The sequence below is a fragment of the Eurosta solidaginis genome, chromosome 1 (assembly GCF_040869045.1).
Source record: "Eurosta solidaginis isolate ZX-2024a chromosome 1, ASM4086904v1, whole genome shotgun sequence".
Classification (NCBI taxonomy): domain Eukaryota; kingdom Metazoa; phylum Arthropoda; class Insecta; order Diptera; family Tephritidae; genus Eurosta; species Eurosta solidaginis.
The window spans coordinates 101817224-101841290 of NC_090319.1; the positions used below are offsets into that span (position 1 = coordinate 101817224).

General features: G+C 36.3%; 2 protein-coding genes and 1 pseudogene across 17 annotated transcripts in view; all 3 read left to right on the top strand.

Annotated features, from left to right (window-relative positions):
- LOC137236610 (activating signal cointegrator 1 complex subunit 3-like) overlaps nucleotides 1-24067 on the top strand; it is a 246448-nt gene that overhangs the window by 141217 nt on the left and 81164 nt on the right. The gene's annotated exons all lie outside the window — the stretch shown is intronic.
- Nucleotides 1-24067, top strand: part of gpp (grappa) — a 276164-nt gene that overhangs the window by 136456 nt on the left and 115641 nt on the right. The gene's annotated exons all lie outside the window — the stretch shown is intronic.
- Nucleotides 20624-24067, top strand: part of LOC137237443 (glycerol kinase 3-like) — a 277790-nt pseudogene continuing 274346 nt past the window's right edge.

The following is a 24067-nucleotide window of genomic DNA, read 5'->3' on the forward strand; positions in this document are numbered from 1 at the left end:
GTCTTTGGGAAATATGTATTGGTTGGCAACCACCTGGGCTCTTGGGTATATTCTTGAATCAAATATATCCAAAATAGATTAAAGCGAACACAAAAAACAGTGGCCCCTTTGTTGCATGCGTTTCAAAATCAAACTAAATCTGATTGATGGCAAGTAATTTTCTTTTTAAAGAGTTTCCTCTAGAAATGGATTTCAATCAGTGAACATTAACCAATATATGGCGCCAGTCAATGAGCAGTATGTAGTTTGCCAAACGTTGCTTAGACCAAGCCTTTGTTTTTCCAGCTGCGGGAAGGTCATAGTCTTCTAAAAGCGTATGCCCTGGAGCTCGGCAAGATCGCTGTTCAGTATATAATCGCTTATAATCGGATATGAAATAAATTCATTTCGGTAACTAACAATGCTTTATCGTATTTTTATTTTTTTATTTTTTTTTTATTTTAAAACCACACACAAACTAAGAAATCTATGCTGCCACTTACTTCCCCACCTAGGAGATTTAGGCCGAGCGTCTCTTACAATTTGCGTCGTGCTCTTTGTTTTAATTTTTCCAACAAATTGGTGAAACGAACCTACATTTTTTACGCCGGCTCCGAACACCATCTGCGAGGTAGATGAATTTTCATTGAGAAGCGTTTCCTGGTAGAAATACTCACGGAGTGTTTGCCAAATTACTACCGAGGGGGAAGAAAAACTTCTTTCTAAATATTTGGACTTGAACCCAGAATCTTCGGTGCTGCAGGCGGAGCATGCTGCTATCACACCACGGTGCCCACTTTATGAGTCAAAGCTTTGTGTTGCCTTTGAAAATTGCCTTGCTCCGCCGGTTGGCACACCTGTCGCGGTGACGCGCCCTTGTTTTAAATAATAATTTTTCAATTTGTCACACAACTTTCTCACAACTCTGTAATAAATCTGAATGATGTATTTGTTATAAATATGCCACTTGAGGGCACATATGTACATAGTACAAAAAGGCATACATCTCATAAAGGAAGGACACGCAGGCGGGAAAAAGGATGACTGGATATAAAGTATCAACTGATAGAAAATTAATTTTTGCTTTAATTTTCACATAAACCAATTATGAACAGCTAATTAATAAACACTTTTAATATGAACAAATACATATCCAAGGTTAGATAGAGGTCTTGAAGCAAAGACGTCATTCATAAATTGAGGAAGCACCAATGCCTGGGTGGTAAAAAGGCTTTAGTTTATTCTCCTCATAATAATTTCTGCTTAATTGACCTATCAGAAAGAAGAGGGGTTAATTCAGCTCCCGAAAAGATAATACCAATTTCACACAGGGAATTAATAAAGTAATTTATCAAGTTTTCTTCATTAAGGCTCCTATTGAACTCAGACTTCAATACAAAATACAAATTAGTAATTGCATATTTCATTATTGCATTATTGAATGCCTGATTGAGTCAAAAATCTAGTCGGCTTGCCTTGGAGCGTCGCATTTTATTGAGTATATTTAGTTCGAACATTGCTTTATAAAGTCAACTTGCCTTATAGAATTGTTATTCTTTTCAGGCGCGTTCTTTTTCGCCATGTTTCAGTTGTATATCACAAACTTCAAAGATACTAGCTATATTTTTGCAGAGGGATGGCCAGGACAACCCATAATTGCTCGGAGCAGAGGTTTCTCCGGCACCAAAACACATTTTGTACCCGCCTGAGTAGAGTGTGATTAATGCATATTTATAAACCCTGTTCAGTCTCTTCTTAGAAACGCACCTCAAATTTCATGTTTTTCAAGGAACACGAGAGATACTATCATATATATTACTAGCAGACCCGGCAGACGTTGTTCTGCCCTAAATTTGGCCTATCTGCATACATTTTAATAAGCTTTTTACGTCTAACTCTGCCCTACCCCTCTACACTTTTTCCTAATCTTTTTATTCACTCCTCCCTCCGTCTTTTTAGCTTCATCTCCATTTTCGTCTCATTCTATCTCTTTCTCAGTCTCCTTCTCTCTTTTCTCTTCTCTCAAGTTTTCCTCCTTCTTCTTAATCTCTTATTGCCAGTCCCAGAGGGTGGTATGTATTTTGTTCTAGTCCCATTCCGAGTCTCAGTCCCAGTCCCACTCCGAGTCTCCGTCCCTGTCCTAGTCATAATCCCAGTCCCAGTCCGTCTCTGGTATACTTCCCGGAAAAAAGCATCGTAAATACTAATATAGGCAAATTTATATACGAAATTTCAGGCAAATCGAATAGGACGTATGTAAATAGGTATGTGGTTATTATTTATTCTTGTGACTTATCTTGTTTGGTTGATTTTCCGACAGGGTGGATAAATGATGTATATTGGAACGATTTTCCGTCATCCCTTGTCAAATTTGGTTTTGAGACAAACCGGTTTCGGCGTTGTGCCATCATCAGTGTCGATTTTCGTTCTGATCTGTTGTTGTCATTTGTCCTGTATTTATAGTTCGTAGGTATATGAGCAGGTATTGTCAAATCACAAATACGCTAAGAGCCACCTTACGTCAGAACTATTTTAAATTCAACAATAAAATATATAGACAAACAAACGGTCTTGGAATGGGAAGCCCCACATCAGCAATTCTTATGGAAGTGTTCATGCAAAATCTGGAAGAAAAGTACATACAGGAGCTGAAGTCCAAATTAGGCGTGTCATTTTATGCTAGATACGTGGATGACATAATATGCGTTTTAACTACTAATAACGAAGAGCTCGTACTGGAGTACCTCAACAAACAGCACGGCAATATAAAATTTACAATGGAAACCGAAAAAGACGGAGGAATCAACTATCTAGACCTCACGATAAATATTGATAAAGAAGCCAAAAGATTTAACTATGACATATATAGAAAGTCAACGGCCACCGACACAATAATACACAATACCTCAAATCACCCTCAACATCATAAAAATGCAGCATTAAGGCACTTGGTACATAGACTTGAAAGAACACCTCTTACACAAGAGGCATATAAGAGAGAACTTGAGGTCATATATAATATCGCTGCAAACAACGGATATAAAAAAGCACTAGTAGATAAGCTCAGAAGGACAAATGGAGAACCAAAAAGAAATAATGAAAAAGAAAATAATAGCTGGACGACTATGACATATACTGGAAAAGCAACATATAAATTGGCAAATTTCTTTAAAAAATACAACATTAACACAGCATTCAAAACATCGAACAATCTAGGGCGAAAACTAAGAACTAACATTAACTCAGAGGATCCGTTTAGCAGCCACGGCGTATACAAGCTTACCTGCGGATGCCAGCATAGTTACATAGGACAAACAGGACGGCAAATAAGAACGAGGTTCAGAGAACATATTAGAGATTACAACAAAAAAATACGGAATCCAAACATTATACCCGAGTCTAACTTCGCGAATCACATGGTCGAGAATGAATGTTCCCCAGCAAACATCAATAAAACAGTTAGGGTTCTTCACATACAAGAAAAGGGCCGACGTCTCAACGTACTCGAAAACATGGAAATCTACAAACAGAAAACATTCGACGGTAGAATAATAAACGAACAGATAAACACCATTTCTGACACAATATTCGAGCCTTTAAAACTTGTTTACAGGAAACAACTTAATCACACAGGTACAACAGACAAACGCACAACAACAAATAAACACAAAACAATTAACACACCAAAACAAAAAACCGACAAAGAAGGTCAAACGACTAAAATCACAGATTTCTACCTACCCCAGTCAGCCACACAAATCGATTAGTAAACCACCCTCGGTTCTGAACGAACACACAGCACATACACATAACTAAATATACCCAAGCATCAATTTGACAATACCTGCTCATATACCTACGAACTATAAATACAGGACAAATGACAACAACAGATCAGAACGAAAATCGACACTGATGATGGCACAACGCCGAAACCGGTTTGTCTCAAAACCAAATTTGACAAGGGATGACGGAAAATCGTTCCAATATACATCATTTATTCTTGTCTTTATTTCAGCTTCGCATGCATATTTATCAGTTTTGCCAGGTTGATGCGACTAAATCGAATATCACAATGAACTTTAGAGCTCTCAGCAACAGCTTTCATTTGATATCCATAATACACACACATTCTAGGGGTATCCGGGTCCATGTTTTGGCCTATATCTCGAGACCCTAGTCACTCATCGGTGGAAAACTTACTCTGTATTATAGCACACATCAACAGCTTCAATTTGATACCCATAATATAAAAACACATTCTAGGTGTATCCGGGTCCATGTTTTGGCCCATATCTCGAGACCGTAGTCACCCAGCGGTGTAAAACTTACTCTGTACTAAAGCATACATCAACAGCTTCAATTTGATACTCATAATGTAAAAACACATCCTAGTGTTACCCTGATCCACGTTTTGGCCTATATCTCGAGACCCTAGTCACCCAGGGGTATGAAAATTATCCTGTACTATAGCACTCATCAACAGCTTTCATTTGATATCCATATTGTATAAACACATTCTAGGGGTACCCGGGTCCACTTTTTGATCTCAAGACCCTAGACACGTAGCGAAAAAAAAGGTAGACGTTGGCCGATTCTCAGACCTACCCAATATGCTCACAAAATTTCATGAGAATCGGTTCAGCCGTTTCGGAGGAGTTCAGCCTCTAAAACCGTGACAGAAGAATTTTATATATTATATTTCTAATTGCTGTTTTTATGTACAGGTCCCTTTTTTGCTCTTATTTGGAATCCAAATCTATAAATAAAGTTTTGGTTATAAAGATGGAGATTCGGGCTATTAGCGAGCTGTGGGCAATTTTGGTCGTAGTGCTTTTGTTTAGCTATATTTTATGAAAATAATTTGTTAAAAATAAACGATTGTGAGCACACAAAGAAATCTATTGGTACTATGGCACTATTGTGAATATTTGCACTACATTACCGACAGTTGCTATTATACGCTAGATAGCAGCGCAATATATTAGTTTGAGTTGATTGATCTGTTCTGATTTCTGTTGATATTTGATAAGAGACTTTTATATTGGTTGCGCACGGGTCCGGCATGTACTGTTATACCCCCTCCCTTGACTGAGGGTAGCCGTAGTTTGGAGAGTTTGGTATTGTTACTGAAAGGCTTCGATTCCGTATTGAACGGGCTACATTGACAACTTACACAGGCCCAAGCCTACAACTTTCTAATCGCCCTTCTAGGACTTCAGTTAACGAAGGGCAAATGTCTTAATACTGCTAAAACTACGTCGTCTACAAATGCAACCAACTCTAGTTTTTATTGAGTTCGAGTAGTTTCAGTTGTCTTGCATTTCAAAAACGCGTGTTGCGCCTTGAATACTGTTACTATTGACCTTATTTAGATGTTCAGTAACAGTTCCATAGTCTTCAGCATGAAGGCTGTAGGCCTTATGATTCCATAGTATTTGGCGTTTTCATATGTTCGCCCTATCAACTTTGGGTAGGAATAGTACTTAATCATCGAGATTTGCAGGATGTAGATCAGACCGATATTCACTTCGTATACCCTTTACACTTTCACCCTATTACTCATTACCTGAGTGATGCCATCAGGCCAAGATGATTTTTTAATAATATGATTGATGAAGATTTATTTATGAGGACATCAAGTGACACTTCCAATAAATAGTCTGCTAATTATTTTTTCACCTCTCTTTAAATGGAATATTTTTGTTAGAGTCGACTTCAATTTGACTAACTTTTGCATAAAAAAAATAAATGTAAGGCGCGATAACCTCCGAAGAGATCTAAGGCCGAGCTTCTCTTCCAATTTGCGTCGTGCTACTCTTGTTTTTCCCTACAAATTGGCCGGAAGGGACCTACACGTTTTATGCCGACTCCGAACGGCATCTGCAAGGCAGATGAGTTTTCACTGAGAGCTTTTCATGGCAGAAATACACCCGGAGCGCTTGCCAAACACTGCCGAGGGTCGACCGCGCTTAGACAAATTTTCTTCTAATTGAAAAACCTTATTTCTAAAATTTTGATGTTGCTTTGCCCGGGGTGTGAACCCAGGGCATACGGTGTGGTAGGCGGAGCACGCTACCATCACGCCACGGTGGCCGCCTTTTGCATAATAAAGTATTTTCCAGGCTCTACAAAGTAAGAACGCATCTTCTTTGTATGTCTCAATACTCTGGAAGATGTTTAATTCCCTTCAACCTCTCTGTCTATATCTCGAGTTGCCATCAAAAAGCTAATTTTTATAGCGGATATTATGTCGTAGGTCATGGTTGAGAGACAAGTTGAAGTTCATACTACTAAATATGTACATAAGCTAGCTACATGAAGCACACAAATTTCTGTCAAGAAGACAACTGACGTATATTAGCTTTCGACTTTCTGACTGTGACAAGCAATAACAGCTTAAGTCAACATAAACTAAAAGTTATATATTGGCGTATTCTTTGAAAATCATCTATAGATCATCATCCATACTATAAAGAGTTTGGCCCACTTTTAATCCTTTTCGTGTAAATTAGGCTATAATTCATCCCTACTAGTCCCTAATTCAACTAAAGAGATAGCGCTCGAACAAACTCCGAAAACTATAATTTCAAACTTCAGTACAAATACCTCAATGTGGCGTTGTGAAAAGTGACTTTGACTTGCCTCTTAGGTCGACTTACGCTTTTGTTGCTTATGAACAAAGATGCATATAAAAGTCATAAGCATACAGCAGAATTTCCGGTCCAAGCCTTGTTCAATTGCAACTACAACAATATTCCTGTGTATGCAGATAATTTTATTTGTCTTTATGTACTTTGTATGTATCTTCCTGGTATTTTCTCTGCTGTCCTCACATAAACATTCGTTACAGCAGAATTTTAGTAGGAATGCAATTTCATTAAACACTTACAGACGGTTCCTCTTCTTTTTCTTGATTATTACGTCATGTCTACTACATACTACACTCCACTCTGTTGGTGTAGTGGCCATACAAATCCATGTGTCACGCGCCATTTCACTGTTGATTTTTTATTGGAGTTGGTGGTTAAAGTTGTTGTTGTTTTACAAATTCACATTGGTTTTTATGTACATGCAACGCTGCTTTTCGAGTTGTATGACCTTTATACTACGTTTTAGTTGTTGTTGCTTTTATGTTGTCACTGTCATACATGCCCGGTGAATACGATTATTAATGCCGCGCCACATACCAAACATATCATCTGGGCATATGAAATGTTCAACTACAGGTGCTTTAAAGAATAGGTGTATATGTATGTATATGTCTGTGTATGCTTGTTCTTCTTTCCCTTTATATGTGTATGTAATGCACTAAGTAGAAAAACTTGTTGACATTATGACTATAGCGACTTTTCAACGTAGCAAAACCCGCTAACGGTACTTTAGTGTCATCAGCAACAACAGCAACAAGAGCCTCTACCACGGTTGCCACTTTGGTCCATTTGGAACAAAAATGGTCCCTTCCAACCCCATTTGGTCCGCTGGTCCTTCTTTTTTTCAATTATGGTCCTTTTTAGAACAGTAGCCACGATCGATTTTGGTACTTTTCTTTCTTTTTCACTAAGGCAAAAAATCAAAATACTGCTCAAAAAATTTGCCACACATTCATCAACCAACATATCATTTTCAATTTTTTTCAATAGAACTCTTACCATAAAAATTGCGCAGTCAATAAAATGTAGCAGAACGTTGACATTTTACCTAGGAGATAATTTAGACGAGGCATTCAAAAGAGAAGGGTTGGATCTATGGGCAAACATATTGTCATTACTTTTTGATGAAACAGCGGACTTATCAGAAAAGAAGTGTTGATTTAGTGGCTAGATATTTTGATTGGCTATCAAACACTTTTCGTGATAGACTTTTTTCACTAGTCGAGCTAAAAGAATTTATTTCAAATACACGTGTGTCTCTAAGAAATATGGCAATGAACTGAAAACTAGATAAAATAATGAAACTAATCTGTTTTATTTTAAGTGTACTTACCACTCACTTAATTTATGTTTAAGCATACCGAGAGATATTGACAGTTTGTTAAGCATAACGTGCCAAACAAAATGTAACACCTTGAAAATTTTTTACAAAACAATTCTATGCAAAAATGTTGAAAGCGTAACTCTCGTTCGGAACGTCAATATTTAAATCTTTCTCACTCAGCTCAAAGCAGCCTAATGAGTTTAAGTAATTCCAGGGCTATTGTGGTGTAAAGCCACGCGAGATACTTGAAAACTAAGTTTAATTTCGGAAGTAGTGTTTTGTTTAAAACTACTCCCGTAGGTGTTTTCAGAATCCTAAAAACTTCAATGACAACACTGTTAACTTATTTCTCGTACGTGCAGTTTGAGTTTAAGCCAAGTGTCTCCTATTCGCTATGTTTATTAAAATTTTATATAGGAAACCAAAGAAAAATACTAAAATTTTTACTTTTTACAACAAATACGGCACTCTAGTAAATTGTCCAACTGTTTGTATACCAAAAAAATAAAACAATAATTTGGTCCTTTTTGTTTTGAGATTTGGTCCTTTTTTCGATGAATTTTGGTCCGAATTGAAAACATGATATGGCAACCGTGGCCTCTACTACAATTGCATGCAATTTAATGAGTGATTCATTTAGTTGGTAAGTTAAGGTGGAGTTAGTGGTGTCATCAACCAGACAATGTGAACGTCCCTCCATTCGTTAACACAACTTAAGCTAGAATTTAATGTTTGGCGAAATTCTGAATACTGGTTTATACATATGTGTCCGGAATTGAATGTTATTGAAAATATGTAAAATCAGACGATAACCACATCATGCCCACTTTTTCGACATCGAAAAATAGAAAAAATTTTTTTGCGATTATTGGTAAACTGCTGAAGCTTGACAAATGAATTGCTCTTTTTTGCTCTTTCGCTCTCCGTTTCTCCTTCTCTCCCTTTCTAACTCTCGATCGGTCTATTGCCATCGTTCGTCGTTCTCCGTCTGGCGTTCTCGTTCACCTTTTCTTTCTCTTGTTTACCCTTTCTCCCTTTTTATTTCTTGTTCTTTCTCTCTCTTGCTCTCTATCCCTTTATCTCTCTCTCATTTTTCCGTATATGTCTCTCACTTTTTCTCTGCTTTTTTCCTCTTTACATTATCTTTATCTCTCCTTCTAACTCTACCATTATATATATTTCTCCCTTTTTGTCTCTCTCTTATCCTCTATCAATTACTCTCTCCTTTTCCCTTCTTTTCCTTGTTCTAATTATTATTTTATTTCTCTTCCTTTTTTCTCATTTGATTTATTTTTTTGTCTATTGCGCTATTTCTCTTCTTCTGTATGTCTCTGTTACTATATATTTCTTTCTCTCCCTCCCTCTTTACTCTCCCTAATAAACAGTGTAGGGAAGTTTCGGTTAACGTGGCCTCATATACGCTTGCTGCGCTTTTGACAGGATAACAATGAAGGATGTAGGGCTTAAGTTTATATAGTCTTAACATTTTCTTGTGTTCGACAATCTGGTTGGGTCAGATCGGTACCCTCATTGTAGACCTTTTACAGCCATCCATTGGATCACCTAGTTTATAGATAATCATTTATGTATACCATCAGGTTCAGGTGATTTGTAAGCAGAGAAAACGTATCATACACCTTTCACTCAACGCTTCGTGTAGTACTTGCGTGGACTGGGACCAAAATGGGGTATTCATTCCCTTGTTGTAGCTGTTAAGACAGTCCCCGAAGGTTTTGGAGAGTGCTATCGGGGTTAATGATTCTTAGCCTATGGATCCGTTGGCTGTTCATTTAACGGATCTTAGTTCCTCTCGAAAACCTGTTTTAGAATATCCAGCAGTGCCTTGACATGTAGGCTACTTGAGTAAGCTTTCAGCTGTCTACCAGTTTTGAACCGTTTTCCGTTGATAGCGTGAATTTACTTTTTCTAAAGTAGGTGATATTGGTTTTTTCGGGATTTGAACTCAAGACATGCAGTGTGGTAACCAGAGCGGCCGCCGTCAGTCTAATGCTTAGATAGGATAAAACTGATGTTTATGTCCTCAGAAGGTTTTTCAGTTTATCTGTAGCATATCTTAAGAAAACCTTCACCTTGGCTATGCGATTGACAAATACACATTTATGATTCTAGCAACCAGATTGCTTTTCGATCATTCACTGGTTTTCGAAAATTATTTAAAAGAAAAAAAAGAGCTTTTCCAAGGTAACTAGAAACTTAATTTTAAAGATTTCCTTTCTTTATTGCCCTTATATCTATAAAAAGTGCAAAGAAAAGTAAGCGACTACAATTTTTTATGAATTTCTTAAAATCTTGTTTAAAGGCATTTCAAGTAGTGCCCTCATTTCTCTAGACAAGAACCCCAATTTTATACATTAAGCACGAAATGAATCATTTGTGGCCTCTTAGGTAACTTCTACACCTGTGCTCTACACTTCAAGTGCACTGCCTGATGGAAGGTCATCGCTCTAACAGTATTCAACCAAGCCAATCAGCGCATGCATATATAAGTTTGAACATAAGTAAACAAGTATGTTCATGTGTTATTTAACTGCATTTTATTCATTAAGATTGCTGAAATATCTATCAGCTCTGTGAGAATTTATACGCCTTGCAAACATTCAATTTGCATTCAGTATGAAGTTTATATAATTGGCTGATAAATAATTTACAAGTACGTAGGGAAATTGCGGTGGGCGTTTAAACGCCCAACACCCAACACTCCAGCAATATAAAACGCGATGACAACAACAACAACACGCCACAACCTTGTCTGTGGTGAATAAATGTAAGTATGTTTTCGGTAAAATAAAATTAACTGTTTGCTGCAAAGTTCAAATTTGCCAATTTGTGTACTCGAAATGGGGCTTTAAGTTTTCTTTCCCTTCATGTTTTTTACAGTCTTTAAACCTTATTTAATCATCCTCGTTCTCAGTCTATCATGTGATTGTAGTAATTTGCTAAAAAAGAGTGTATAATTTCAAGCACGTAACTTTTGTTTTTGCATTAATGCACTTAAATTGGTAAATACTCGTAGACGTTAATATATTAGGGGGACTCATGAAAGCATATAAACTTATAAGGTGTAAAATTATATCCATTTACACACGCTGTTATATGAACACACCAATATTCTTGGTAAACTTAATAGTCGATCAGCTGTATTATTGCCAAAAAAAATTTTATAAAATATTTAAAAAATTAAAAAATTCCAAGATTAAATGAAAAATCAAAACTAAAACGTCTTTACTAAGATATACTTGTAAATGACTTGCTGATGTTGGAGATTTCTGATGAAAATGCCTGCTGTAATGTCTGCAAGGTTGCATTCCTTTGAGTTTACCGCGTTTACACAATGAAATGTAAATTTATACAAATTGTGTAAATGATTTTTCATACAAAATTTGACAGCTCGTTTTCGCACTAGATAAATTTATACGTTTACACACTTTATAAGGTTACATGAGTCCCCCTATTATTTACACTGGGGGACCAATTATTAGGGACATCAATATCAAAACAGATACCGATAAAACTTCAAAATAAAATCGATAAAAAATCGATAAGCGGCCACCAAGAAGCCCAAAGCTCGGCAATAGCAAGCCGGTAACTCGACGATAATAATTCACTATTCGCTGCTAACGGTAAGAAACAAACTAAGCTCTTTTCAAAGTAAAGTTAACTCTGTTGAGATTTAACTTCAACCCATGGGCCAGTCTAGTTAACTTAAAAACATAAGTTGTGGGACTACACGAGTACTTGGTTCTGAACTGTTTTTAAACTTTGCTTCGTATCGCTTTCGTATTTATAGTTACGGAAGTATTTAATGGGTAGGTTTTACCGATCAGTTTGCGAGGTTAGTTGAGCTGGGTAGAAGTTAGTAACTTTTGTAGTTTGACCTACTTTTGCTCGGTTATTGTTATGTTGCCTTTACCGCTTCTTGTTTGTTTCTTTTACATGCGTGCTTGGTTTATTTTTTGTAAACCAGTTTTGAGGTTCGTGTATTTCGCTTGGTTTTTCGTTTATTATTCAACCGTCGTATGTTTTTAGTTTGTGGATTTCTATGTTCTCGAATTCCTTCTGAAGCCAGTCGTTTACTTGTAATGCTTAAACGAAAAAAATAGATGAGAACGAAAAAATGATACTGGAAATGGTACAGTGCTGAAGCCGATTTGTCGGTAAATCAAATATGTCAAGATATGGCGAAAAATCGTTGCTTTTTGGGTACTTCCTTTAGTTTTCTTTGGTTTTTTCTTTCTGCTTTACTTTCGCTCTCTCTGCTCTTTGTTTCTTGATTTACACTCTTCCTGTACGAACAAGATATATTTCTTCATCACAACAAATTAGAGAAAAGGATTGCCTTTCAAATCTTCGCTATAGAACCGCATAAATCACAAACTGATTAAGGTTCCTTATTAATTTTACTCCTCTTTTCTTCGGACCATTGTTTCGTATATTTAAAGGGGCCGGCCTAAGTATGCCCCTCTGCTTTGCCAATGAAAATTAAATTTTGTTTATATTTGTTATTGTGACGATATCAGCTCCGTTTAGTCTATTCTATTTTATGTTATATCACATGCAATTGACCTTGTTTGATCGCAGTGCGCTAATGATTTAATACTTGAGTTTACTTATTTGTCATACCTGTCATTTTATTTCGTTATTGTTTTACCGTTTCGTTGGCATTTTTTAATTTGCTCTCGTACTTGTGTTCATACTAGTTGTCCCGAAATGATACCTAAAACAATCCCAAAGTAACAGCCTAAAATAATTTCAAAATAATCTCGAAATGATTAAAGGTAGTCCCGAAGTGGTATCTAAAATGTCGATATTATTTTCCTGAAATTGTTATAAATTTGTCTCAAAATAGTCTCGAAATGATTTTGAAAATAATCCCGAAGCGATCCACAACAGTCCTAAAATGGTTTTGAAAGTCTCAAAATTATCCTAGAATAATCCCGAAGTGATCCTGAAATTGATCCCGGGATAGTCTGCCCTAAAATTGCATTAAAATAGATTCGAAATGATCTTTAAAATAATTCTGGAGGGTTCCTGAATTCATCCCAAAATGTTCACGAATCAGTCCCGAAGTAGCCTCACGTTGGTCCAGAATGTACGATACAATTCCATATCACTTGATGAGCAAGCAAATAAATTTTCATGCAGATTTTCAACCATTTCTTGAATTTCCCGTTTTCTTTGAAATGTTTTTGAGATTGTTTTGCAAAGTTTCGGTTACACAACTCATTCTTTTCAAAATCAATGAGTGAGATTGGGGATAGAAGTTAGTCTTGGAGTAGAAGTGAGAGTTGGAGTGGGAGTGAGAGAAGGGATGGACGTGAGAGTTGGAGTAGGAGTCTGAGTGAAGGGAGAGTGATAGTGTGAGTGGGAGTCAGAGTTGGAGTGGGAATGGGAGGAATAAGGTATGAACAAAAATAAGGAGAAAAATGAAGGATAAAGTGAATGAGCATGGTATAGAGAGAGAAGTAGGGATGCGATGTTCACTTTTTGGAATGTAGGGCATACCAATTTTCGGGCAGGACTAGGCCCGCTGGCTACACTTACTTACTTAATTGGCTCTTAACCGTTTAAACAGTTATGGCCGTCTAACAAGGGCGCCATTCCCTTCTTCACTCTGCCAACTGGCGCCAATTGATCACACCAAGGGAGTTTAAATCGTTTTCCATCTGGTCCTTCCAACGGAGTGGATGCCCTCTCTTCCTCTGCTTCCATAGGCGGGTTCCGATAAAAAATTCTTTCTTAGCCGCAACGTCATCTTTCATTCGCATAACATGACCTATCCAGCGTAGCCGCTGAATTTTAATTCGCTCGTACAGCTCCTACACTAGTAGGTGATACAATTTGCTAAGCATTTTCACTTATATTTTAGTATTCGCAGCTGTAGTTCAAAAAAGTTTCAATTCTTACTTAAATTTCTAACCGTGTACTACGTTGATGCTGCATACAATAACTATTTTTCTGTATTTACCATTATCTATTGCATCTGATGTGTTTTCTATTGCATTTGAATACCGAGTAAACAAGTTTTTGTTATAAAGCTGTTATAGTTCGCCCATCTTGAGCTGTCAGCTTCAACGTGCTCAGCGGCCGCGCTACCTTCCCATGCTAAATCTAAGCATCTACTCTTATATAGCTTTTTTTAACTTCAATTCACAATTCATGCATGATGCTTGCTTACTCATTATTTGAGTCTTCTACTAAGCCAACCAAGCAAGCAGGTGAGGAGGACAACCTCATAGCGGCTTTCAAAGTCCAATAATATTGTTGGGAAATTTTTATTTTATTTTTCATTAGTAGTAAGTAGTTGAGTTTGCTTATTTTTTCAGTCTTTTTTCTTTTTTGTGTTGTTTTTCAAAGGCTGCTTAACATGTTTGACAGCTTCTTTACTGCACATTGGTGGCTTTAATACTTTTTTGTATACAAATAAATTTTTGTTGTGTTCGTTTCCCTCGTAATATGAGGCAGCAAGGCAGGTCAGGTGATAAAAATATTCACCTGCTTTTAAAAGGAATTCATGCACGTTTGTTTTTTATTTGGCTGCAAAAAAAATGTGGCTTGCGGTCAAAAGGTGAATAGCAACATGTACTTACCTTCATTTTACCAATTATTTGTCGATAATATTTTAATGAGCTTTTTATAGAATCATTAATTAAGTTTTGGGGTGCCGTTGAAGCTATAATTATTATTTTTAGTTTTTATGATCTAAGAAATACTTACTTCAAAAGCTATTTTAATACCTTACTAATTTTCAAGCCTGTCGGATATAATGGAAGCCATGAATGCAATATGGGATGAACACAAAGTTAGTTTTTTCAGAGAACACGAGAGCGATAAAACGTCTTTTCAGCGATACTTTAAAAATTTAACGCCTTGGCGAACTTCTCTAAGACTTGGTTAACGTACAAATCTATTTGCTATAAACGAAGTCTTAGAAAACACTCAATGGTACTGAATATGTCAAAGTATCCATACGCTTTTTCGAGTATGCCTGGTAAATCTCTTCAAAGCCTTTTTTCCCGTGAGTAGGCTTAGAACCCGTACTCCTTCTATGACTGAACTGCCTTTGTTGTTGTGTAAGTTTCCCAGCTGCCTTTTTTGCATAGACTTAATCTTTGGACAGTCATACTTTGTACGTTTGCTGGTACCAAAGCTACGCTTTGTTGTTGGCGGTTCATTTAAAGAAATGGCTTTGTTCTATTTATAGAAACACAAAGAACTTTACCTACTTCAAATGAATCTGGGATTACCTAAGAGGGTTCGACGTAGTCAATTCACGTCATTCCCGAATGGGGCTAGTACCAGAACATGCCAAAGCACCGTAAACATCATATATGTAATATACTCCTATATTGCTACAAAAAGCTAAGTACATTCCCAAACATCAGAGTGCCGATATATTGCTGTTTAAACGTTTTTGTTTTTGTATTCAATAATCGAATGTACCTAAATTTAAATTTTTTCTTGTCACACTTTGCTGCTACAATCACAAACATTTTATAGGCTGTCTTGTTTTGATTTCGAATTCAAAACACATTGCGAGCATTTTCTATTAGCAATATAGGAGCATAGTGTACAAGTACAAGTGTGTTGACTTCTTTCTGACAGGCACTCGCTTAATGCGGCAGTTACCCACCGACGTGTGCCGTACGTAAGGACGTTTGTCGTACGAAGCACGTTTGACCGAACTCTCAAGCTCGTAGGAATCAATGTGTGCGTCTGTGTACATGTACATAACATATTTGTGTGTGTATTGTTTACAGATAAGCACTGTTGCCATTGACCATTTTGCATGTATGCTTATGGAAACATCAACTTTTTCCAATTTAATTTTTGATATTGTAAAAGGCCGGAATACATATTAAATAAGTATAAATAGATTAAATATTTATAATCAGCACTTTTACATAATTATTTCGAATTATTTCCACAATTTTTCAAAATTTAATGAGGCGTTTTTGCATAAAATTGCAAACGGTCAAAAATTAGCGCACAAAAGTTTACTAGGCACCTCTGTCTAGTGAGAGAGCGATCAGCTGACACGTTCTTACGGAAAAAATCAAAATTGTTTTGATTTCTACGTTCCGGGCTACGTACGTACGGGCGTTGCACGTCGGTGAGTTTTCGTTTACATTGCACACTCATAAGATAGGTCGTGTCAGCTGACACGTTTTTTCTACGTACGTTCGTGGGTAACTGCCGCATAAGTGAGCATAACGGGAAAATCTGGGTTGCCATTGTTTCGGTTGAAAACGGTCAATTAGGGTTCTGTGCAGAAACGTAAAAGATTGAAACAGGGTTTATGTAGTCACAAAAGTGTTGCGCCCGTTCCACAACATTTTAATTTTATATCATGGCGAAAAGTGTTCAGTTCAGAGTTATTGTGTTCAGTTACAAGTTTAGTTTATTACGGAGGGTTACTCCTTTAAGTGTAAAAAGCAGAGAAAACGTAGAGTTTTTCAAATTATTGTGATAAACTTTTTAATTTGAATTTCTGTACCCAAGTTAACTATATTTGTGTAACACAAGAATCTGGAGGTCAATTTCTTAACTATGAAAAACTGAAAAATGTACACTTATTGAAAACTCATTTGCACACACAATTTACACTTTGAATTTATTTGTTTTTTTATGCACAACATTTTGAAACTAAAAACAAAATTTTCATTTGTCAGAAAAAATGGCCTAATGTCAAAAAACCCTATCGAAATACAAACTGGCTTATTTGTTTTTAATGAAGTACGTTGTATTTTTCTTGTATTTCGTTAGTTTTTTTTAAATATAGTTCATACACTTACACCAGTACTGAAACCTTATTGGCTCCCTCGACAAAAAATATAAGAGAAAATACAAGAAAAATACATAAAAAATAAAGTAGTGTCATATAGGAGTTATGTTATTTGCAGGAGACTTAAGCTGCCGGGCAACGCACAAATTTTGCTTGATGGTTACCATAGCAACGTGTAGTTGTGTGCGTTTCGGGTGATTATCGCTTGCCCGGCCACCACACAAGCAGAAAGCATCAAGCGCCAATTGTATTGAAAATTCGTAGCGTGCAGACGTAAACATGTCATCGGATGACGATTATTTATTGCTTGTAAATTTTGCGAATTTTTATAAAAATGTTTCAACTTTCTTCTAAGAATTTTTTCGAGTATGCAGTTTTGTAGCTTTTTCAATTTTAATATAAGAAGATGCTAATCTTAAGCCACTTAGAAAATTGTCTGATTTTTGGCAATTTTTTTTTCCATCCGACCTTTGCATTCGTAGGTTTCAATAAACCGCAACGCAAAATCATTTTCTTCCGCGAAGTTTCTCATTGCACGTTCTCACAAAACTAACACCATTGTAAATTTTACCAAGTAGCGCAACTAACAGCTGATCGGTGAAATTCGCACATTCATACGCACAGTTCTCGACTCAATTTCAAAAAAAAACTTTAGATTATTTAGCTTAAATTTTAAAGTGAGATAAACCTTACCAATTGATGTATAAGTAGAATATATAGGGCGTATTTGTTGTTATTAAAAGAAGCTTTTTATTTATAATAAAGTTTTTAACATTTTTCTTCAACTTTAATTTAACAACTTCATGCGTTTTTAAAGCATTTTCGTGGATTGAAATACAACCATGTGCATATACGTTTTGACATTACATTTCATACACGTTCGTATTTGCCAATCTCATTGTATCTAAATTCGTAAACAATGACTGCAATTATTCGGTGCGATTCTCGAAAAATTTATTATTTTTGTGAAATTTTATACTTAATCTGTGGTATTGTGGCGGTCAAAAAGGTTTTATGCAACAATATTTTGCCTCACAACGCGACAATGTATTTCGTAATGTCGAAGTATGTATGTATATGTTTTGATGTGGAAGCTTGCATTTGAGAACACGGTTGCCACTTACTCCATTTGGAACAAAAATGGTCCCTTCCAACCCCATATGGTCCGCTGGTCCCTTTTTCTAAATTGTGGTTTTTTCGGCACAGTTTTGGGACGCTTATTTCTTTTTCACTTAAACTGAAACAAAAATTCAAAATACTGCTAAAAAAATTTTCTATTATCCACATATAATTTTCAATTTACTGCAATGGAATTCTTACCACGACAATTGCTCTATCTATAAAATGTAACAGAACAATGACATTTCACCCGGTAGATAATTTAGGCAATGCATTAAAAAGGGAAGTGGTGAATGTTCGGGCAAATACATTGCCATTAATTTTTGATGAAACAACGGACTTATCAGAAAAAAGACTTGTTTTAGTGGATAGATATTTCGATCGGTATTCAATTATTACACAGTTGAAACTTTTAAGACGCTTGATTTTTAGTCTGAGATCCAACTCACACTTACTGAATCTAGGCTCTGGTATGAAGTTTAAACTATTAGAGAAAAAGTAAACATCTATAAAAATAGCATTAACAACACTGCTTAGTATTATTTACGATTTACTGAGTTTGCCACAAAGCAAATTTTTTAACCGTTCTTTAATAAAACCTAGCTGCGCTATGGACTTTATTCCATTGCAATCAAGCAAAACTAGGTTCACAACGTTTGGTTGGTGAAAGACATAGATTATTCCTAGCAATGTGAACATATAATACCTAAAGGTGCACTTTCTTTTTGTTTGTGCAGTTTGAATTAAAACAAGTTTCTACTTTATTAAAATTGTATATATTAAACCATTGAAACATCCCAATTGTTTTTATACGAATAAAAAACCTAAAATTTGGTCCTCTTTTTTGAGATCTGGTCTTTTTTTTCGATGCATTTTGGGCCTAAATGAAAACATGGCTTAGCAACCGTGTTTGAGAACGCATGTGACAAGGTTGCATTTTTCAGAACTAATTTTCTTTTTAAATAATGAAATAGTAGTATGGAAGCGACAGCTATAGTAGTAGACATGTATGTGAATATTAGCAAAGTTTAAAAAACAGAGCATTTTTTCTTTGAAAATAATCTAATGGAAGATGCACACGAGGCGTATCTTCATAGACGCGTATTAGGTACAGCATAAGAAATCTTGAGGCGTAGAAAATCGTAGCTGCATTCCATATTTTGTACGCGTCTACGAAGCTATGTCTCGTGTGTATCTTGCCTAAGTTTAGCTTTTTACGAGATCAAACGTTTTTAATTAATAATGATATATAACACGTGAAGCAACTAAGCTTAAGTCGACTTCTGAGTCGTTTTGACACTTGCGTTGCGTCTACATCTGACTTTGAACACACGCGCTTTAATTGCTTCAATCTGTAAGCAACCCATCGCCAACGTCAAAGCAAAACACAAATAATTAAGAACTTAGGGTTCTTCTTGAAGTTTCCTGGATTTCTTGAAAAATATAAGAATTCTATCGCCGTTCAACTAAATAAAAAACATAATTTTGTATTCATGTCGATTTCGTGATCGATCAGGAGAGACGGTGGAACATATCCCTCTGGAACGCGGCGCAATCTGATGAGGGCACAATAGATCAACGGTCGCAGTGCAATCCCCAATAAATTTTCTATCTATCTTCATGTTATAAAAATAGTTGTATTTCCTTTTTCCTCATGTGAGAGGGGAACTTTTACCGTCCGTTATTTTAAAGTAACCCTTATTTGACGAATCACTGAACGATTTATTTCAAATAAAGTGTTTGTTAGCGTTCACCGAAGATGGTGAAAACGGCCCCTGGAATTTTTATCTTATATAGCCAAAGAAAGTTATGCAGAAGCAAAATTTAGTCAGCACAAAAAGGTTAGAGAAAATTTAAAATATAATGCATATGTATAAAATGCAAGCAATTTAGGAAATCATTTTTATTATATAAAATTAGTTTGACATATCAGATTTGTCAATATTATTTTAGTCCTGCTACTTTTAACACATTTATAATATTTAAGAAGAACATTTAAGAAGTAAGAAACATGATTAATGCTTACATTAATACGTCTTTCATTTATTTTCATTGAGGAATAAGTTCGTAAAAATAAAAAGCACGTTTTGATAAAGTGCATGTGAAGCTCCATATATAAAATGAGTAATAGAAGGAACATTGGTTTATATATTACATTTTTAAAATGAAAATCTCCTGCTAAAAAAGTAATAGAATGAATAGTATTTTGTATATTACATTTTTAAAATGAAAATCTCCTGCTAAAAAAGGAGCAAAGCCTAACTACATTTTTTAATTTTCGTACTTAACTATACTCCCTTTTGTGATTCAGGATTTCGGCAAATTTTGAAAAAACTCCGAACATCAATTCCTTCATTATATGACATTCGACTACCTAGTCCACTGCCTTCCACTCTATTCGCAACATAAGCTCTATTTAAGCTGCCAAACTATATAGTAAACAATGACTAACACATTAATGCTTGTCAACCACGTCGGCCACGATCAAGGCGAATTTATACAGGTGGCAGCATGGCAACATACACACATTTCCCATGTATTTTGTTTTTGTAATTTCGATGGACTAATGTCAAAATCATAATTGGCCTGGGCGAAATTCTGTATTCGCCACATTTTTATATGTCAAAATCGAAATTCGCTTCAATGTGTTATGTCAAAGTCGAACGATTCTGACGTTTTCATTAAAAACAAAATTAATATGCATTAATTAATAAATATGCATTTGCTATTTGCCTAATAACGCGAATGCATGAAAACGTGAATTGTAATGTGAATTACTTGCGCCGTATGTCAGGATTGCCTTTAAGCATGCTTTATCTCTTAAAATAAAATGGCTTCAAGTAAATGTACCTGCAGTGTCTGCGGCAATGGAAAAGGGTACGGGTCTTTTTGGCATACTTGATACATGGATTTTATGGGTAGATATGCTAAATAAAAATATTTTTTACAACAATATATAATCACTTATTACATTCATGATCTTACAGAATCTTACTGGTGGGAACATAAATGGTGTACACTAAACAAATGTCACCAACGCCGGCTACACAAGTCTAATGAATAGGACACGAAACTTGGTCAATTTTTTGGTACTCCTATGCAAATACTTTCACGTATACGCTCAAACTTGGAAATATATGGCTACGTTATTGGAGGCATCTTGATTGTTCTACCGGTACCAGGAGTAAAATTTGTTGCATACAATTTATATTTCTGTTTAGTAAACTTTCTATTTATGACATATATAGTGCATTGGGGAACAATCAGCTGCTTTGTTAGACCAGCAACAAACAAAAGCCGGTCAAAACGCTTGTATTGTCGACGATAGCTGCTTTGGCTTAGTAAATACAGGTAAACAATTAATCGAACCTAATGGTTTACTTTCGTTGGTAGCATATTAGTTGCATGTTGAATACAAACTTTGCTCCATTTCTTTATCTTTAGAGTTTTGTTGGGATGGACTAGCCAAACAACTGCGGAAAATGTTACCCAAGCTGCCTATAATCAACCGGATTTCAAATCTATGAGTTGCTATGCAGTTAAACGCGATACACCCACATGGCATCGCCAAAATAATAAAGAGCGTTTAATATTTTGTGGCGAATATGCCGAAAAGAATGCATTCGTGGAATTTATTGCAGATATTGTTGGTTGCTTGCTGGAAAGGCCACAGACACCATCACCAGCAGGATTAGGCACAATGATATGCGCTGGTAATACTATGTTGTTGTTGTAGTAGTAGTTGTTGTTGATGTTGGTGCTGGTGTTGTTGTAGTAGTGCTTCGCCCCATCCAATAGGTGCGACCCCTCACAAATTGTCATCAATATCGGGAGTCCAAGGAAAATTGTTGTCTGCTGGGGTGGACCATAATGAGAGCGGTGTTAGAGGCGTTGGTTCCACAATGCAGTTGAAGTGATGGTTGGTGTCATGTGGGGACACGTTACAAGCAGGACATATGTTTTGTATGTGGGGGTTGATTTTGGATAGGTAAGAGTTTAACCTGTTACAGTATCCAGATCGAAGCTGAGCTAGGGTGATTCGCGTTTCCTTAGGGAGTGTGTGTTCCTCTTCTGCAAGTTTTGTGTATTGTTCTTTAAGTACAGGATTTACCGGGCAATTCCTGCATAGAGGTCCGACGCTTGTTTGTGGAGTTCACTGAGGGCCTGCTTGTGCTTTTGGCTTTATATGGCTGTGTTCTTAGGTGCAGGCTTAGGCCACTGAGCGGTATGGCCTCATCAATCAGATGCCCAGGATTCTGAGTATTCAACAGAAACTGTTTGTTTAGCATTTCATTTCTCTCGGTGATGGGGATTATTCTCGCCTCATTATGTAGATGGTGTTTCGGGGGCATAAGACAACCCGTGGCGGCTCTGAGGGCAGTATTTTGACAATCCTGTATTTTCTTATAGTGAGGAACCTTTAGGCTTGGAGGCCATATCGGGGACGCGTAGCATGCAATCGGGCGGCCAATTGCTTTGTAAGTTGTAATAAGAGTCTCTTTGTCTTTACCCCAAGTGCTGCCAAGAGATTTGAGGATTTTCGGTACAATTGCGGGTGCATGCTCACCAAAATGTAGATCCTGATCAAACGTCACACCCAAGATTTTGGGGTGTAAGACAGTCGATAGCGTAATGCCATTGACGTGGTAGTTCAAAATGGTCGACATTTGGGACGTCCATATTGTAAATAAAAAAAAACTGGAGAGATCAGGAGATGGCCGTTTATGTTGTTGCAAAGCTCATCGATCTGGGGGCCTGGATCTGTGGCCATTATTGTGCAGTCATCGGGGTAGGAAACGATAGTAACTCCTTCTGGTGGCGAAGGCAACTTTGATATGTAGAAGTTAAACAAAAATGGAGAGAGGACACCATATAATTTTCGTTCCACTTTTTAAGACTTGGGGGAAGGGTATACCCTTCCAGGTCTTGCAGTAACGTGCCATGGTTGACCGTGTCGAGTACTGTTCTATGGTGATGGTTTTGATTTAAACCGCAATTTATCTGGGTGCTAATAGCATTTGGCGCAGTGGTTGTGCTATGAAGATTTCTAAAGCCATACTGATGACAGGCTAGTTTCAAATTTGCTTTGAAAAAGGGGAGCAAAATGGCTTCAAGTGTATTGGCTACTGGCAATAGGAGAGATATCGGACGATAAGAATCTCCTATATTAGCTGGTTTCCCAGGCTTTAATAGCGGAACCACCACCAATTTTGGGGGATGACGAAGGTGAAAAGGGACAAGATGAAGACATGTGCTAGATAATTAAATCCCTCTTTGCCTCGGCTATTACGCTAGGGTATTACTATGAAAGTTTTATCATTGTTGCAGGCAAAAGTTATGTGGATGCATTTAGCCCAACAACTACAGCATCTCGTAAGAATATATAATTTAAAACGTTTAGAATATTTTTGTTTATCTTTTTTATACTCATTTGAGCAAAGCTCACAGAGTATATTAACTTTGATTGGATAACGGTTGGTTGTACAGGTATAAAGGAGGATAGATATAGACTTCCATATATCAAAATCATCAGTATCGAAAAAAAATTTGATTGGGCCATGTCCGTCCGTCCGTCTGTCCGTTAACACGATAACTTGAGTAAATTTTGAGGTATCTTGATGAAATTTGGTATGTAGGTTCCCGGGCACTCATCTTAGATCGCTATTTAAAATGAACGATATCGGACTATAACCACGCCCACTTTTTCGATATCGAAAATTTAGAAAAACCAAAAAAATGCGATAATTCATGCGATGAAACTTGGTAGGTGGGTTGAACTTATGACACAGAATAGAAAATTAGTAAAATTTTGGACAATGGGCGTGGCACCGCCCACTTTCAAAAGAAGGTAATTTCAAAGTTTTGCAAGCTGTAATTTGGCAGTCATTGAAGATATCATGATGAAATTTGGCATACACGTTACTTTTATTACTATATATGTGCTAAATAAAAATTAGAAAAATCGGATGAAGAACATGCCCACTTAAAAAAAATTTTTTTTAAAAGTCAAATTTTAACAAAAAATGTAATATCTTTACTGTATATAAGTAAATTATGTCAACATTCAACTCTAGTAATAATATGGTGAAACAAAATACAAAAATAAAAGAAAATTTCAAAATGGGCGTGGCTCCGCCCTTTTTCATTTAGTTTGTCTAGAATACTTTTAATGCCATAAGTCGAACAAAA